The 18575-nt window shown below is 41.1% G+C and overlaps 1 protein-coding gene across 8 annotated transcripts in view; it reads left to right on the forward strand.

Annotated features, from left to right (window-relative positions):
* The window catches only part of ZNF704 (zinc finger protein 704), a 260538-nt gene that overhangs the window by 76947 nt on the left and 165016 nt on the right, over nt 1-18575 (forward strand). Inside the window, exon 4 of one of the 8 annotated variants that reach the window (XM_086336422.1) lies at nt 1-16260. This exon is cut by the window's left edge and continues 13386 nt beyond it. The exons of the other annotated variants lie outside the window; for them this stretch is intronic. The gene's annotated coding sequence lies outside the window, so the exon portion shown is untranslated. Of the gene's footprint in view, nt 16261-18575 lie in introns of those variants that run through there. 8 annotated transcript variants of the gene reach the window in all.

Below are 18575 nucleotides of genomic sequence, written 5' to 3' on the forward strand. Positions count from 1 at the left end.
TGAATTGAAAGAATTAATATTGCTAAAATGACCATACTTTCCAAGACAATCTACAGATTCAATACAATCCCTATGAAAATACTAATGACATTTTTCAGAGAATTAGAACAAATAAAAAAACTTGTATGGAAACACAAAAGACCCTTAGTACCAAAATGATCTTGAGAACAAAGAAAGCTGATGGATCATGAACCTGATATCAAATTATACTACAAAGCTACAGTAATCAAAACAGTATGGTAACATGGCCAAGTGCCACAGGAAAAGATGCTCAACATCAGGAATTATCAGAGAAATGCAGATCAAAACTGAAATGCAGTGTCATCTTATACCAGTCAGAATGGCCATCATCAAAAGCCTACAAATAATAAATTGCTGGAGAGAATGTGGGGAAAAGGAAACCCTCCTACACTAATGGTGGGAATGTGATTGATAGAGCCACTATGGAGAGCAGTATGGAGTTTCCTTCAAAAAGTAAAAATAGAGCGCTATTTTATGATCCTACAATCCCACTCCTGGTCGTATATCCTGAGAAAACCTTAATTTGAAAAGATACATATGCTGCAATGTTCATACCAGCACTATTTAGAATAGCCAAGATATGGAGACAACCTAAATGTGCATTGGCAGATGAATGGATAAAGAAGATGTGGTGTATATATACAATGGAATACTACTCAACCATAAAAAAGAATGAAATAATGCTATTTGCAGCTACATGGATGGACCTAGAGATTATCATATACGTGAAGTCAGAGAAAGACAAATATGACATCATTTATATGTAGAATCTAAAAAAATGATATAAATAAAATTATTTGCAAAATAGAAACAGACTCACAGATATAGAAAACAAACTTTTGGTTACCAAAGGGAAAGGTGGGGAAAGGGATAAACTAAGATTTGCGGAATAACATATACACACTGCTGCTGCTGCTAAGTCGCTTCAGTCGTGTCTGACTCTGTGCGACCCCATAGACAGCCCCCAACCAGGCTCTGCCGTCCCTGGGATTCTCCAGGCAAGAACACTGGAATGGGTTGCCATTTCCTTTTCCAATGCATGAAAGTAAAAAGTGAAAGTGAAGTCACTCAGTAAGTGTCCAACTCTTCGTGACCCCATGGACTGCAGCCCACCAGGCTCCTCCATCCATGGGATTCTCCTGGCAAGAGTACTGGAGTGGGGTGCCATTGCCCTCTCCCATGTACACACTGCTGCTGCTGCTGCTAAGTCGCTTCAGTCGTGTCCGACTCTGTGCAACCCCACACTACTAAATGTAAAATAGGTTAGCAAGTCTACTGTATAGCACAGGGACTTATACTCAATATTTTATAAGAACCTTATGGGAAAAGAATCTGAAAAGAATATATATAGCCGAATCACTCTACTGTACCCCTGAAATTAACACAACATTGTAAATCAACTATACTTCACCTTTTCTCAGGCCTGTCAGAGAAAAACAAATACCATATATTAATACATATATGTGGAATCTGAGAAAATAAGTATAGATGATCTTATTTACAAAGCAGAAATAGAGACCTAGACATAGAGAACAAATGTATGGATACCAAGGGGGAAAGATGGGGTGGGATGAATTGGGAGATTGGAATTGACATTTACACGGTATTGATACTATGTATAAAATAGATAACTAATTAAGAACCTTAAAAAAAACTATACTTCAAACAAAAAATGAGTTTTTTAAAATACCAAAAAAAAGAAAAAAAGACCCAGTATAGTACTGGCACAAAAATAGACACCTAGTTCAATGGAACAGAACAGAGAACCCAGAAAAGAACTCTGGGTTGTCCATACTTTATGGATAATTTATCTACACTGGGGAAAAGACAGCCTTTTCAATAATGGTACTGGGAAAACTGGACAGCTATATGCAAATTGATGCTTTTGAACTGTGGTGCTGGAGAAGACTCTTGAGAGTCCCTTGGACTGCAAGGAGATCTAACCGGTCCATCCTAAAGGAGATCAGTCCTGGGTGTTCATTGGTAGGACTGATGCTGAAGCTGAAACTCCAATACTTTGGCCACCTCATGCAAAGAGTTGACTCACTGGAAAAGACCCTGATGCTGGGAGGGATTGGGAGCAGGAGGAGAAGGGGACGACAGAGGATGAGATGGCTGGATGGCATCACTGACTCGATGGATGTGAGTTTGAGTGAACTCCGGGAGTTGGTGATGGACAAGGAGGCCTGGCATGCTGTGATTCATGGGGTCGCAAAGAGTCAGACACGACTGAGCAACTGAACTGAACTGAACATGCAAAAGAATCAAATTGGACTACTTTCTCACACTATGTAGAAAAAATAACATGGATTAGAGACTTAAATCTAAGACCTAAAACCATAAAACTTCTAGAAAAAAACACAGGCAGTATGCTCTTTAACATCAGTGGTAATAATATTTTTTTTGGATGTGTGTCCTCAGGCAAGTGAAACAAAAGCAAAAATAAACAAATGTGATTACATAAAGCCGAAAAAGTTTTGGATAGCAAAGGAAACTCTCAACAAAACAAAAAGTCCACCTACTGAATGGGAGATGTTTGCAAACAATATAACTGATAAGGAGTTAATATCTAAAATATACAAAGAGCTCATACAACTCAATATCAACAAAGAAACCCAAACAACCTAGTTAAAAAATGGGCAGAGGATGTGCAGATGACCAACGGCACATGAAGATACACAACATCATTAATCACTAGAGAAATGCAAATTGAAACCACAATGAGATACCACCTCACACCTGTCAGAATAACTGTCATCAAAAAGACAAGAAATAACAAGTGTTGGTGAGAATGTGGAGAAAGGGGGACCCATGTGCACTGTTGGTGGGAATGTAAGTTGGTGCAGCTACTATGGAAAATAGCATGGAGATGCCTCAAAAAATTAAAGATAGAACTACCATATGATCCAGCAATCCCACTTATGGGTATTTACCCAAAGGGAAGAAAGTACTCTTTGAAAAGATAATATGCATTCCATTACTGCACCATTGTTTCTGATAGCCAAACATTTGAAAGCAACCTAAGTGTTCATTCAGTGTTCATTCGGAGAATGCAATGGCACCCCACTCCAGTACTCTTGCCTGGAAAATCCCATGGATGGAGGAGCCTGGTGGGCTGTAGTCCTTGGGGTTGCAAAGAGTCAGACACGACTGAGTGACTTCACTTTCATTTTGCACTTTCATGCATTGGAGAAGGAAATGGCAACCCACTCCAGTGTTCTTGCCTGGAGAATCCCAGGGACAGGGGAGCCTGGTGGGCTGCCGTCTATGGGGTCGCACAGAGTCGGACACGACTGAAGTGACTTACCTTACCTTAAGTGTTCATTGGTGGGTGAATGGATAAAGATGTGGCATATATACACAATGGAATTGCATTAGCTATTAAAAAAAAATGAAGTTTTGTCTTTTGTAACAATATGGATGGATCTAGACGTTATTACCCTAAGTGAAATGTAAAGGCAAATCTCACATATATGTGTATCAAAACAAACAAAACAAAATATAAACTCATAGATACAGAGAACAAATTTCTGGTTGCCAGAAGGGAGGGTTGGGAGAGTAAGGAAAACAGGTGAAGGGGATTAAGAAGCACAAACCTCCAGTTATAAAATAAATAAGCTTCAGGGATGTACTGTACAGCATAAGAAATATGGTCAGTAATACTATTCAATATAATAACATTGCATGGGGACAGATAGTTACTAGACTTACTATGGTGATCATTTCATAATATATGCAAATGTCAAATCATTAAAGAGTACACCTAAAACTAACATACATCAACTAATATGTTTCAATTAAAAAAAAGAAAACCACACACTTTTCTCCAGTGAGTTGGTGTTCTGTAAGAATCTGATTAAATGAGCTCTTATCCATTGTTCTTGGCCACGAGGATTCCCTGCTTCATTCATCACGTCATGACAAGCTCCACGTAGCGGTGACAGAGCAGCCGCCTTTGGTGCCACCTGAATGTGTCACCCAGAGACAAGGTTAGTGGGTACCCTCTGGACAAGCAGGAGGCCAGGGCAACACACCCAGTGAGGAACAGGTTTCCACAGCTTTTCATTCATGTGTTTGATGTTTCCAGACTTAGAATTTTCTATATGTACTGCATCAGTCCTTCTGCTACCACCCTTGTAAATAGAGGGAGACATTATTATGTTGGAATTATAAAGCTGCTTACACTTCTTTCGAAATCATGCCCAGCTGAGCTGACTGAGTCTGATGTTGGCTTCCTTTGATCTCAAATGTGAATCCACCAGTTTGCAAGTTTGCTCCAGCATCTGTGGCAAAAAAAAGAAGTAACTTCTGCTTCAGCCATTGCTTCATTGTATGTGATGAAACTGTGTGCAAAAATGAAAAATGATTTCTTTGTGTGTCTGTGGCATCAGTCTGATGACAGCATGACCCAGGATAGCAGTTGTCACATCTAGAACTTTACCAGTGCTGAGGTGTTTGCCATGAAGGACATCTCTCTGCTTGGTGTCAGTCTTCATTAGCCCCAGTCAAAACTGGGCAGAAATCCCTGCACTTATAAAGTTCTGTCAGTGGCAGAGGGACAGTTCCCACTCTTGGTTATGGTGTTTTGCCTTCACGTTATTGAAACTCCATGTGTCCTATTTGGCTGCAGAGGAACCAGCCTTAATAGAGGGAAAAAACCTCATTTCTAGTCTAAGAATAGAAATGAAAAAAAAAAAAAACAACTAAGTTTTTCTGAGCCTATAGCTGAAACTTCAAAATCCAAATATGATTGCTGCTTTCTTTTTGTTTCCCAGACTGTGAGTAATTTAATTATATAAATTCTAATTATCCAAATAAAGCGAAAACACAAGCCTTTTCTTCTGCCTTCCTGGGATAGCAATGAAACAGGCTATTTCGTCCGGATGATACCTCTAAGACGCATCAGGCATCTGCTCTGTATGTGCCAGAGTAGTGCTGGGTGTGATGGTCATTGTATTAAGCCAATGTCAGGGTTTTCTATCTCACAGAGCAGAAAGAAGTATGAGCATCTTGAAAATCTTTCCACATTATTTGAAAGATGGGAAGATTGGTTTAAAAGAAAGTTCAGAGTTTGGGATTGGAAAATGGACTGAAGCAGTCTCTAAAAGCTGACTTTTCAGATTTTGCCACATTTTCATTTGTGAGGCAGCACTTAAAATTCATCGAGCAGGACTTTATTTGCTGATGTGCTAATAGTCTCCCTTCTTGTTTGAAAAGAAGAGACACTACTTTCTGCTCCATCCTCTGAAACACACCACCTGCTTTACCAAGCTGGAATGTGGTATTTTTCCACTGAGGAGTGCACTTGTTTTTGCAATGAGAACACAGCAGTGCTGTTTGAAGGCTCCACTGATGATGGCAAAGGATCAAAGGTGGGAGGTGATAGCAGGTGGCAGCTTAGGGGGTGATCAGTGTGCTGCATTGCTGCGTGGAGATGTGCGGGAGCCCAGCGAGAATCCTAGAGTAAAGGGGGAAAAGCTGAAAGTCAAAGGCAGGCAATAATTTCAGGTAAATCTGACCATTTTAGGAAATATGAAAAAGCCCACTGTTACTCTAGTCAGAATTATGATCATTTGGGAAAATGGATGTTTAATTCGATGGATAGAACACTTTATCTTTGCTCTCTTTTTCCTTTACTTTTGGACATGAGAAACAAATGAAGAAAAATTTTCAAACTTAGAAAGAAACAAAAATTAGTAATCCTATAGGGAGAAAGATGGAGTAGCTAGTTTTTGTTTTTGTTTTTTTAATTGAAGTGTAGTTGACTTACAGTGTTGTTGTTTTAGTTTAAGGTGTGCAGCAGAGTTAATTATACATACACATCATACCCATTCTCTTTCAGATTCCTTTTTCTTACCATGTGTGTGTGCTCAGTCCTGTCCAACTCTGTGATCCTATGGACTCTAACCCATCAGGCTCCTCTGTCCATGGGATTCTTCAGGCAAGAATACTGGAGTGGGTTGCCATTTCCTTTTCCAGGGGATCTTCCCGACCCAGGGGATGAACCTGTGTCTCCTGTGTCTCCTTGCATTGGCAGACAGAGTCTTTACCACTGAGCCACCTGAGAAGCCCTCTTTTTTCATATAGGTTGTACAAAATATTGAGTATGGTTCCCTGTGCTATACAGCAGGTCCTTGTTGGTTATCTATTTTATATCTAGTAGTGTGTTAATGTTGAGGAGGGCATGGCAGTCCACTCCAGTGTTTTTGCCTGGAGAATCCCATGGACAGGGGAGCCTGGTGGGCTACAGTCCCTAGGGTTGCGGGGAGCCAGAAATGACTGGTAACTTAGCGTGCATGCAGTGTGTTTCTGTTAATCCCAAACTCAAGTTTTAAGGTTCATCCCTTGGCTCTTGGGGGCTTTCTTTCCCTGAGTTGACTGAAATTGCTCCCAAGAAACCTTTTTTGTGTTATTTAAGAGGGCATGTTAGATCAAGGCTGGGTCCCCCGTGATTTCATTAAAGACCCTGCTGTTGAGTTAGTGTTGGTCTCAGGTTGTGGACTCAGGAACACAGAGCAGTGTCTTCTCAGAGAGCAGGGAATTTGCATTTCCTCTTTGTTCTTCATGTTCACCAGAGCTGCAGCATCAAAAGCCACGAATGCCGAGGAAAAGCATGGGATGACTGCTTCAAAGGCCAATCATGATCGTTTCGTTAAATGACAAGGTGGATCCCCAAGCTTGAAACTTCCACAGCAGACAACTAGTCTGTTGAGGAAGAATGGGATTTTATATACCCAGGTTTTACGTATTTCCTGGGAGTTGGTGATGGACAGGGAGGCCTGGTGTGCTGCAGTCCATGGGGTCGCAAAGAGTCAGACATGACTGAGCGACTGAACTGAACTTAGCTATTTCAGTGGTGAACTATTTAATGTTCACAGTTTAATCACGCTACTGATAGTTACATCCCTGTAGCTTCCCCCCCACCCCGCCCCGCTGAACTACTTTCTTTATTTTCCTTAGCCTGAATGCACTTTTTTTCTGGTAGTGGTAGAGTCTTTCTAAAATCATAACTCCCCATGGCCCTCCTATGAGTCAGACTAGTCTTGCTGTAAGATCTTTCTTTAATGCCATGTATGACTGAATATAATGCTGTTCCTTCTACTCATAGGCTAGGTGAATTCAAACCATGACTTAAGTCTTATCAGAACTAACCTTCAGCTGGCATAGGCAGAGTTACAGGGGTGTTGATTTCTTTTCTCCTTTTTGGTATCATAGTTTGAAAATCATATTTCTATTCAAAAATTCTTTCTTAATAGAATAGAGTTATGCAGATCGTAATGAATATCAGTGTTTTCCCCCAGTAGCATTTTTAAAGGCCCTAATAAACCTACTAGTCACTGACTGAATGCCTCCAACAGGGATCACAAATAAGAAATTGGTAAAATAATCAAGCGGTATATTGGAGCCTCCACACCTTGGGCCAGGATGAAGTTTTCAGTCTAATGGGCTGTCCTTTGTGTAGTTCTACATTTTTTGGAGTTAGAGTGGCTTTTCTTTTATGACATCATGGTCACAGATGAGAGGTTGTTTTTCATATTTAAATTGTGGGCAATTTAAAACATTAGTGACCTCTTGTTGCCGTTGTTCAGCCACTAAGTCACGTCGGACTCCTTGTGACCCCATGGACTGCTACACACCAAGCTTCCCTGTCTTCACTATCACCCGGAGTTTGCTCAAACTCATATTCATTGAGTCAGTGATGCTATCTAACCATCTCATCCTTTGCTGCTCCCTTTTCTATTTGCCTTCAATCTTTCCCTGCATCAGGGTCTTTTCCAGTGAGTTGGCTCTTGGCATCAGGTGGCCAAAGTACTGGAGCTTCAGCTTCAGCATCAATCCTTTCAGTGAATATTCTGGATTGATTTCCTTTAGGATGGACTGGTTTGATCTTGCAGTCCAAGGGATTCTCAAGAGTTCTCCAGCACCACAATTCGAAAGCATCTATTCTTCAGTGCTCAGCCTTCTTTATGGTCCAACTCTTACATCCATACATAACTACTGGAAAAACCATAGCTTTGACTGTATGGACTTTGTCAGCAAAGTGATGTCTCTGCTTTTTAATATGCTGTCTAGGTTTGTCATAGTTTTCTTTCCAAGGAGCAATTGTCTTTTAATTTCATGGCTTCGTGGCTGTTGGTAGTGATTTTGGAGCCCCCGAAAGGAGAATCTGTTACTGTTTCCACCTCTCCTCCTTCTGTTTGCCATGAAGTGATGGGACCAGATACCATGATGTTAGTTTTTTGAATGTTGAGTTTTAAGCCAGCTTTTTCACTCTCCTCTTTCACCCTTGTTAAGAGGCTTTTTAAGTCCTCTTATTTTTCTGCCATTAGAGTGGTATCATCTGTATATCTGAGGTTGTTGATATTTCTTCCAGCAGTCTTAATTCCAGCATGTGATTCATCCAGCCCAGCATTTCACATGATGTACTCTGCATATAAGTGACAATATACAGCCTTCTCAGTTCAAGTATAACTGAAGCCTAGCTTGAAGGATTTTGAGCATAATTTTGCTAGCATGTGAAATGAGCACAATTGTGCAGTAGTTTGAACATTCTTTGGCATTGCCCTTCTTTGGGATTGAAATGAAAACTGACCTTTTCCAGTCCTGTGGCCACTGCTGAATTTTCCAAATTTGCTGGCGTGTTGACTGCAGCACTTTAACAGCATCATCTTTAAGTATTTGAGATAGCTCAACTGGAGTTCCATCACCTTCACTAGCTTTGTTCTTAGTGATGCTTCCTAAGGCCCACTTGACTTCACACTCCTCGATGTCTGGCTCTATGTGAGTGACCATACCATTGTGGTGATCTGGGTTATTAGACTTTTTTATAATTTTTCTGTGTATTCTTGCCACCGCTTCTTAATATCTTCTGCTTCTGTTAGATCCTTACAATTTCTGTCCTTTATCATGCCCATCCTTGCGTGAAATGTGCCCTTGTTATCTCCAATTTTCTTGAAGAGATCTCTAGTCTTTCCCATTTTATTGTTTTCCTCTATTTCTTTGCATTGTTCACTTAGGAAGGCTTTCTCATCTCTCCTTGCTATTCTTTGGAACTCTGCATTCAGATGGGTATATCTTTCCTTTTCTCCTTTGCCTTTCACTTCTCGTCTTAGCTCTTTGTAAGGCCTCCTTAGACAACCATTTTGCCTTTTTGCATTTCCTTTTCTTTGTGTTGGTTTTGATCACCGCCTGCTGTACAGTGTTATAAATCTCTGTCCATAGTTCTTCAGGCACTCTGTCTATCACATCTAATCCCTTGAATCTATTTGTCACTTCCACTGTATAATCATAAGGGATTTGATTTTAGGTCATACCTGAGTGGCCTAGTGGTTTTCCCTAATTTCTTCAATTTAAGTCTGAATTTGGCAATAAGGAGCTCATGATCTGAGCCACAGTCAGCTCCCGATCTTGTTTTTGCTGACTGTATAGAGCTTCTCCATTTTGAGCTGCAAAGAATAGAATCAGTCTGATTTTTTTATGGACCATCTGGTGATGTCCATGTGTAGAGTCATCTCTTGTGTTGTTGGAAGAGGATGTTTTCTATGACCAGTGTGTTCTCTTGACAAAACTCTGTTAGCCTTTGCCCTGCTTCATTTTGGAAATGTCTCAGAGGCAGTTTTAGTTGTGCAAAATAGTCCACCACAATGAGGAATTCTCCTGCCCCAAATATCAGCCCACCCTCATGGAGAAGCATTGGTTGCTTTTATGTTTATGACAAAATTGTAGAATAACAGCTGAATACAATTTGATTATGAGATTAACTGCACAAAATACTGCATATAAAGGGCGGTTTATCCTCAAGTGAGCCTTGCTGTGAATCAGAACACTGTTCAGATGCAGTCTTCTGAGACATTTTATTTTTTAGCTTAACATAATGTAAAACTGTGTTTTCCATGTTCCAGCCAGTCCTGGATATATTTGGCTGATAGTTTGAAGAAATAAAATCTTCCTGCAGCCTTCAGTTATTAAAATAGAACCAACCACCCACTCATTTTATTACATTCTGTGGAATGTTTTTGAATGACAGTCTAAGTATTTTAATTGGTCTCCTGCTGATTTATAACCCCTTGTTTTCTGTTTCACATTTTATATCTTGAAATTACAAGTTACAGTGCCATTTTTATACTGTGCCATTTAAACAGAATGCACAACATTTTTTAGAAAGAAAAAGTTCCATTCAGAAACCCAAGGGTCATTCATTTGAATTGTCTACATTTTGGGGTGCTGGCGTTTCTTGGCTGTCCCAGCTGATTATCTCTGCTGCTATTCATGTAGATTCTCTGTGTGTGTTGAGGTTGGGGAAGAGACAGCTGGATCCTCTCTGCATTCTGGTTTTGAATGCAGGCTTTCTCAGTTCTGTGTTCGCCGTCTGTGGTTCTATCCCCACGCAGTGCTCCATGTGTGTGGGTGTGTGCGAGCTCAGTCACTTCAGTCGTGTCTGACTCTGTGACCCTGTGGACTGTAGCCCACCAGGCTCCTCTATGCATGGGATTCTCCGGGCAAGAATACCGGAATGCATTGCCATTCCCTCCTCCAGGGGATCTTCCAGACCAAAGGATCGAGCCCTCGTCTCTTACCTCTCCTGCATTGGCAGGCAGGATCTTTACCACTAGCACCACCTGGGGCTTCATGTACCATACATTTATGCTGTGGCTCCTCAAAGGTGTTTTCATAAACTTGCATGAAAAAAGTCCCTTAGAATTCTACTCATTGAACCATGGAGACCAGGCAGGGAAAATCATCCAAACTCAGAGCCTCCTAGTTGCAGTTTCATCATTTCCACCATACATTTACCACCAGTGGTTCATTTATTCAGAGCTTTTTAACATCCATTTGTTGGTTTGTACCCAGACACAGCTTTGTGTGTGTCCAAACAAAAGCAGAATTTGTCAGGAACTCTGCACATGTCTGCAAAGACCTTGGTAGTTTTACTGTTTGAGTTCCTTGGTCTAGGAGCTTTTGCTTCATGGTCATAGCTTTCTCCCTGGGCATAAGGGAGACATGTTGGAAAATTAAAATAAATTTTTATACTTAGCTATTAAAAGAGAATGAGATAGTGCCATTTGCAGCAGCATGGCTTGACCTAGAGATTATCATACGAGTGAAGTAAGCCAGACAGAGAGAGACAAATATTGTATCACTTATATGTGAAATCTAAAAAAAAAAGATACAAATGAACTTATTTACAAAATAGAAATAGACTTACTGACATAGAGAACAAACCTATGGTTACCAAAGGGGAAAGAGGTGAAGGCATAAATTAGGAGTTTGGGATTATTGAATACACAGTACTGTATATAAAATAGATAAAAAGGACCTACTGTGTAGCACAGGGAACTATATTCAATATCTTATAATAAGCTATATGGGAAAATAATCTGAAAAAATATATATATACCAATGTATATATATGTATGTATAACTTAGTCACTTTGCTGTATACCTGAAACATTGTAAATCAACTATACTTCAATATTTTTAATGCAAAGAAAAACCTTTTTAGCTTTTTTCAGCATATCTTGCTTCTCTAGATAGTTGATTTGTCTTCTAAAGAATATTTTTATATTGGGTAGTCTTTTTGAAATATAGAGCAACAAAATGAACAATAGTTTCCTTTGTTAGTTAACTTGATCTAATATTTTTCTTACATAATTATCATTAGAATCAAACTCTGAATGATTACTGTATGGGTATGTTTCTTCATAAGACCAAGAGAATCGAAGAAACTCAAGTTTCTGCTCTAAAATGATCTGTATACTAAAGAAAGAGATCGGCCAGGCCAAAAAAAAAAAAAAACCCAATATTAAGATTCCCTTACCATCTTCCACAGTGGCTGTATCGATTTGCGTTCCCACCAACAGTGCAAGAGTGTCCCGTTTTCTGCACGCCCTCTCCAGCATTTATTGTTTGTAGACTTTTTGATGGGGGCCATTCTGACTCGTATGAGGTAATATCACATTGTAGTTTTGATTTACATTTCTCTAATAATGACTGATGTTGAACATCTTTTCATGTGTTTGTTAGCCACCTGTATGTCTTCTTTGGAGAAATGTCTGTTTAGGTCTTTTTCCCACTTTTTGATTGGGTTGTTTGGTTTTTTTGGTATTGAGTTATATGAGCTGCTTGTATATTTTGGAAATTAATCCTTTTTCAGTTGTTTCATTTGCTATTATTTTCTCCCATTCTGAGGGTTGTCTTTTCACCTTGCTTATCGTTTCCTTTGCTGTGTAAAAGTTTTTAAGTTTAATCAGATCCCATTTGCTTACTTTTGTTTTTATTTCCGTTACTCTAGGTGGTGGGTCATAGAGGATCTTATCTTGATTTATGTCATCGAGTGTTCTGCCTATGTTTTCCTCTAAGAATTTTATAGTCTCTGGTCTTACATTTAGGTCTTTAATCCATTTTGAGTTTCTCTTTGTGTATGGTGTTAGGAAGTGTTCCAATTTCATTCTTTTACATGTAGCTGTCCAGTTTTCCCAGCACCATTGTTCATTGCAGCACCATTTACAATATCTAGAACATGGGAGCAACCTAGATGTCCATCGACAGATGGATGGATAAAGAAGTTGTGGTGTAGATACACAATGAAATATTACTCAGCCATGAAAGGGAACATATTTGAGTCAGTTCTAATGAGGTGGGTGAACCTAGAACCTATTATACAGACTGAAGTGAGTCAGAAGGAGAAAGATAAATACCATATTCTAACACATATATATGGAATCTAGAAAAATGGTACTGAAGAATTTATTTACAGGGCAGCTGCACTAGAGAAGGAAATGGCAACCCACTCCAGTATTCTTGCCTGGAGAATCCCAGGGACGGGGGAGCCTGGTGGGCTGCTGTCTATGGGGTCACACAGAGTCGGACACGACTGAAGTGACTTAGCAGTAGCAGTAGCAATGGAGAAACAGACATGGAGAATAGACTTATGGACATAGGGAGAGGGGAGGAGTGGGTGAGATGTATAGAAAGAGTAACATGGAAACTTACATTACCATGTAAAATAGATAGCCAACAGGAATTTGCTGTATGGCTCAGGAAACTCAAACAGGGGTTCTGTAACAACCTAGAGGGGTGGGATGGGGAGGGAGATGGGAGGGAGGTTCAAAAGGGTGGGGATATATGTATGCCTGCGGCTGATTCATGTTGAGGTCTGACAGAAAACAGCAAAATTCTGTAAAGCAATTATCCTTCAATAAAAAAGAAAAAGATTTCCTTAGCAGTAATACCTTTCTCTTCCTCTGTCCTGTGTATACATCTTATCTATTTGTGTTTACTCTTCTCAGTCCCTTATTTTTGTAATTTTTTACCTCTATTTTGTCCAATTGATTTCAATTCTCTTATTTTTTGTATCATGTATCAATTTCAGATGTTGGCTATCAATCCTATCCATTTGTAACAGTTATGATGTCTTTGTAACAGTCTTTGAAATTCTTTCCTTTCTTTATTTATATTGTATACTATTAGCCAGTCCATTCTGAAGGAGATCAGCCCTGGGATTTCTTTGGAAGGAATGATGCTAAAGCTGAAGCTCCAGTACTTTGGCCACCTCATGCGAAGAGTTGACTCATTGGAAAAGACTCTGATGATGGGAGGGATTGGGGGCAGGAGGAGAAGGGGACGACAGAGGACGAGATGGCTGGATGGCATCACTGACTCGATGGACGTGAGTCTGAGTGAACTCCGGGAGTTGGTGATGGACAGGGAGGCCTGGCGTGCTGCGATTCATGGGGTCGCAAAGAGTCTGACACGACTGAGCGACTGATCTGATCTGATACTATTAGGTGCCTTTAGCCAGTCAGAACTAATCCCTTACCCTTCTTCCACTGATGAAGAGACGATGCCACGTGGTCTTAGTTAACCAGTTGTTCTTTCCTGCATGGTGCTCCTCTGGTGGTTCAGATGGTGAAGAATCTTCCTGCAATGCAGGAGACCTGGGTTTGATCCCTGGGTCAGGAAGATCCCCTGGAGAAGGGAATGGCAACCCACTCCAGTATTCTTGCCTGGAGAATCCTGTGGACAAAGAAGCCTGGTGGGCTACAGTCCATGGGGTCACAAAGAGTCTGACATGACTGAGTGACAGACACTTTCATTTCCATTTTCTTTCCTGTCAAGTTAAATCAAATAACTCTTCTCAGTTTTCATCCCAGCACATAGAAGGCAAATGATAAAAAAAAATGAATGAGACCTCCTTAATTTATTGTGGTATTCTATATTGTTGATGTTGTTATTCTTTTTCTCTTACTCATGCATTTAATTGTGCTTTTTTATTATCATGTAGTACACAGTCATTTTAAAGAATTTGTGAGTATAGATCAGCAGAAGAAATAAAACCAAAAAACCCAAAACACACTTAACGCAATGATTTGGTGATAACTACTGTTAGCACCTTTCTATGTAGAATTAATTCTACTCACTCTTTTATATTTGCATATAAAAAGACATTTATTCCAAATAATGCTTTTATAGCACAGAGTATTTTAAACTTTAAAATATGTTTTGTAATGAATACACTGCATATTCTACAAATATTTATCTATATTTGTCTATAGCATAATTTTAATGGGTGAATTATATCATGTCTGTATAGTTTTTACTTCAATCATTTGAAGTAAATGACCATTTACCTGGTCATTTTAGTTTGTTTCCATTTATTTCTTATTAGAAATAGCACTGTGGTTAACTCAGTTGAATATTGTTGTATAAAAAATTACCCGCAAACCTATTGGTTTAAGAGAACACACAATTTCTGTGGGTCAAAAATCTAGCTAATAAATCCTCTACTTCAGGCAGACTTACACATGTACAGCTACGGTGTTAGCTGGAACTGGATTTCATCTGAAGACTCAACCAAGGACACGGGCCCTTCTAGGCTCATATGTTGCACAGTTCCCTTCTTCCAAGGTTGCTGAAGTGAGGGGCTCAGTTCACAGCTGGCTATGGACTGGTGGTGGCTCTCCATTCCTTACCATATGCGTCTCCCCAGCATGCCCATTTGCTTCAGCAAAGCCAGCAAGAGGAATCCTTTTTTACCCTGGACATGGAAAATGATAGCATGTGCTTACTATACCAAGGAGAGTACAGCAAGACAAAAGTCACAATCTTATGCCACATAATCATAACTCAAACAAGTGCCTTCTGTTTGTTAGAAGCAAGTCACTGGCACAGACTACACTCAAGCGGAAGGTATTTTACAAGGGTGTGATTGACTACCAGGAGGCAGGGATCACTGGGATTCATCTTAGAGCATTCCAGCCATATTAACTATCTTACAGCTAAGCCTCATGCATATTCATTCATATTTCCAACTGATAAGCACAAGGGAAAAAAATTCTGATTAAAAGCTATGCGTACTTTGGGGAGGTTTTGATGTCTATTGCCAAATTGCTTTGCAGAAGTTATTCAAGCTTGCATTCCCCAACAGCAACTGAACTCTCCAAAACACTGAGCAGCTCTCTGTTTACAGTCTTTATCAGTCTAATAAGCGAAAAAAATGGGACTCCTTTGAATCTCTCCCCTTGACTTTTGTGGTGTTGAACTCTCTAGTATTCTTGCCCGTTGACCATCTCCTTTTTATCTCTTTTCTTTACTCTTCTTTCTACTCCCCTTGCCCCCATAAGATGTGTCCCAGTCTTCTCAATCTGAAGACCCGTTTTCCCTTCTCCAGTCTTTCAGCTGATGTTTGAGGGCTGACAGTGTGCTGTGCATGTAGGAAGCTCCACCCACTCATGGGACAGGCACACCCGATTGTGAGTGAATTTCCAAGCAGAAGTCCAGCCTGGCGGTCTCCTGGGTTCTGCTCCCATAGTGCAGCCACCTTCAGCCGTGCCTACCTGGATGTCCTGGACATGCCTCAGATTTAACCTCTCCAACCAAATGCATCTTGGTCCTCTCTCGGTCCTCTCGGTCCTCTCGGTCCTCTCGGTCCCGGTGACAGCTGCTTCCCTTCTGGCTGCCCCCTACACTCTTGCTGACAGTATTGCCAGCCCAGGTCACTTACTGCACACAGAAAAGCTTCAGCAGTGACAGCCTCAGCCGATTCTCCCTGCACAGGGTCACGAAGGATTTTGGAGGTGTAGGTAGGAGTCGCTTTCAGTGTAGGGGAGTTCAGTGAGCTATGTACGCCTACAAGTCGGTCTGCTATTAAGAGCCATAAGCCATGGGCTCCCATGGCTGAGATTCAGTGGTCACCTCCCCACTAAGAATGCCCCTGGGTGAGCCACCAAACCCCCCAGCCCCACCACCCAGCTCATTTCCTGCAGTTGTGATGGACCTCGCCTCTGATCATTTGTAACTCCGGGTCCTGAACTTAAAACCTGCTCTGACTAGAGACGGAAATCTCTTTACTGTTTTCTGGGAAGATTCTGCAGTTTTGTTTTTTTTTTAATTATTTTTCTGCTTCAGGATCCCTAGGGACAAGGACTGTATTAGCTAGTGACATGCCATCATCCCACTTCACCCCTGTGCACACTCCTCTCTCACCAGCGCAGAGCAAGAACAGGAGGTCCTTATTAATTACCCCCTTACCCCAAAGTGCAAGTAAGTTTGCACATGGAAAATAAATTCTTTTACATTCCGTATTCTCACCTTAATTTCATTTCACCTGAATACATTGAGCAGAGCAATTGTTTTTCACTCTCCTTGAACTGATGCATTTAGCAAACCAGCCCCACGTCAACCTGTAATTCTTGGCCAGAGTTTCCCTCCCCCAAGCTCATGATGGGCTTCCCAGGTGACTCAGTGGTAAAGAATTACCTGCCAATGCAGGAGACACAGGTTTGACCCCTGGGTTTGGAAGACCCCCTAGAGTAGTAGGAAATGGCAACCCACTCCAGTATTCTTGCCTGGGGAATCCCATAGACAGAGGAGCCTAGCAGGCTCCCCTGTGTCCATGGGGTCACAAAGAGTTGGACATGACTTAGTATTCTTGCCTGGAGAATCCCATGGATGGAGGAGCCTGGCAGGCTACAGTCCACAGGGTCGCAAAGAGTCGGACATGACTGAGCGACTTCACCTCACCTATCAATTAAACTATGCTAAGCTTATACTGCATCTTTGAATACTGTGGGGGCTCTATTTCTTCATTCACCCTCTCTCCCCTCTGAGATAGGGTTCTTGCTATGTAGAGTTTCTTTTCTCCCTTTCACAAGGCTCTCTCAGCTTGGATTTTTGGTTATACTTCTTTCTTAGTTGTCTGTAGCTCCCTCAGTGTCACTTCTTGGCATTTTGTTGCTCGCCCTTTTCCTTGATGTCCCCAGTATCCTCCGATATCCTCTTGGTTCCATGCCCCCAAAGCGTCTTTTCCTCCAGGCTGTCACTTTGCCTAGGTTGGCCCTCTCAGGTCTGTGCCTCTCATTCCACCTAGGCCTTCTGCATCTGCCTTTAGCTGCTTTTCCTGCTCCTGTTTCTTGGCATTGGCCCTAATCCATTATGCTCCTTGACCTACTATTCTCATTACCTGGTCATTTCCTTGCCCAGAATTTCCCACTTCCTACCACTGTTTTCAAAAATGTCTGTGAACTTGTCCATCATACGTATATATGCCTCATATGTATGTGTTTTTTATTTTCCAGAACTTTCTAACACACTGTCTCCACTATTCATCACTGTCTTTTGTTCTTGGTCATTCCTTCCTCCATCCCTTCTCTATTTCCTACGATAGGAAATAGATACTAGGATCTATTAGATTACTCTAGGATACTCATCTTCCTTCTCCCCAGTGATCTATTGTGCTGTCCACCCTCAAGGTCCAACTCAAGACCCATCCCCTATTATTCCAGTTCAGGAATTTCAACCCTGACTGACAGCATCATCACCTGAGGTGTTTCTCAAATAATATTTTATCTGGACTGGGTCCTGGAACAATTGAAACCTGAACTCTTGGATGGGACTCAGGCTATGTTTTTGTTCTGCATTCCTGCCGAGATAAGCACTCAGGAGTGAGAATGACAACTTCTGGCTGATACAACATGCCAGCTATGTTACCACATTTATAACCAGCTCCACACAGCCCCACATGGAATTTTTTCCCACCTTGTTTAGCTTTGTTCTCTGACCAGATGCTGAAGTGCACACTTATTACTAAATGTCTGTTGATTGACATGTTGACTTTAACATACAAATAACACATTTGAGATGATCTACGTCTAGTCAAGGCTATGGTTTTTCCTGTGGTCACGTATGGATGTGAGAGTTGGACTGTGAAGAAAGCTGAGCGCCGAAGAATTGATGCTTTTGAACTGTGGTGTTGGAGAAGACTCTTGAGAGTCCCTTGGACTGCAAGGAGATCCAACCAGGCCATTCTGAAGGAGATCAGCCCTGGGATTTCTTTGGAAGGAATGATGCTAAAGCTGAAACTCCAGTACTTTGGCCACCTCATGCAAAGAGTTGACTCATTGGAAAAGACCCCGATGCTGGGAGGGATTGGGGGCAGGAGGAGAGGGGGATGACAGAGGATGAGATGGCTGGATGGCATCACTGACTCAATGGACGTGAGTCTGAGTGAACTCCGGGAGTTGGTGATGGACAGGGAGGCCTGGCGTGCTGCGATT

The sequence above is a fragment of the Bos grunniens genome, chromosome 14, assembly GCF_055505025.1.
Source record: "Bos grunniens cultivar Pamir isolate PY7600 chromosome 14, Bosgru_T2T1.0, whole genome shotgun sequence".
Lineage (NCBI taxonomy): Eukaryota > Metazoa > Chordata > Mammalia > Artiodactyla > Bovidae > Bos > Bos grunniens.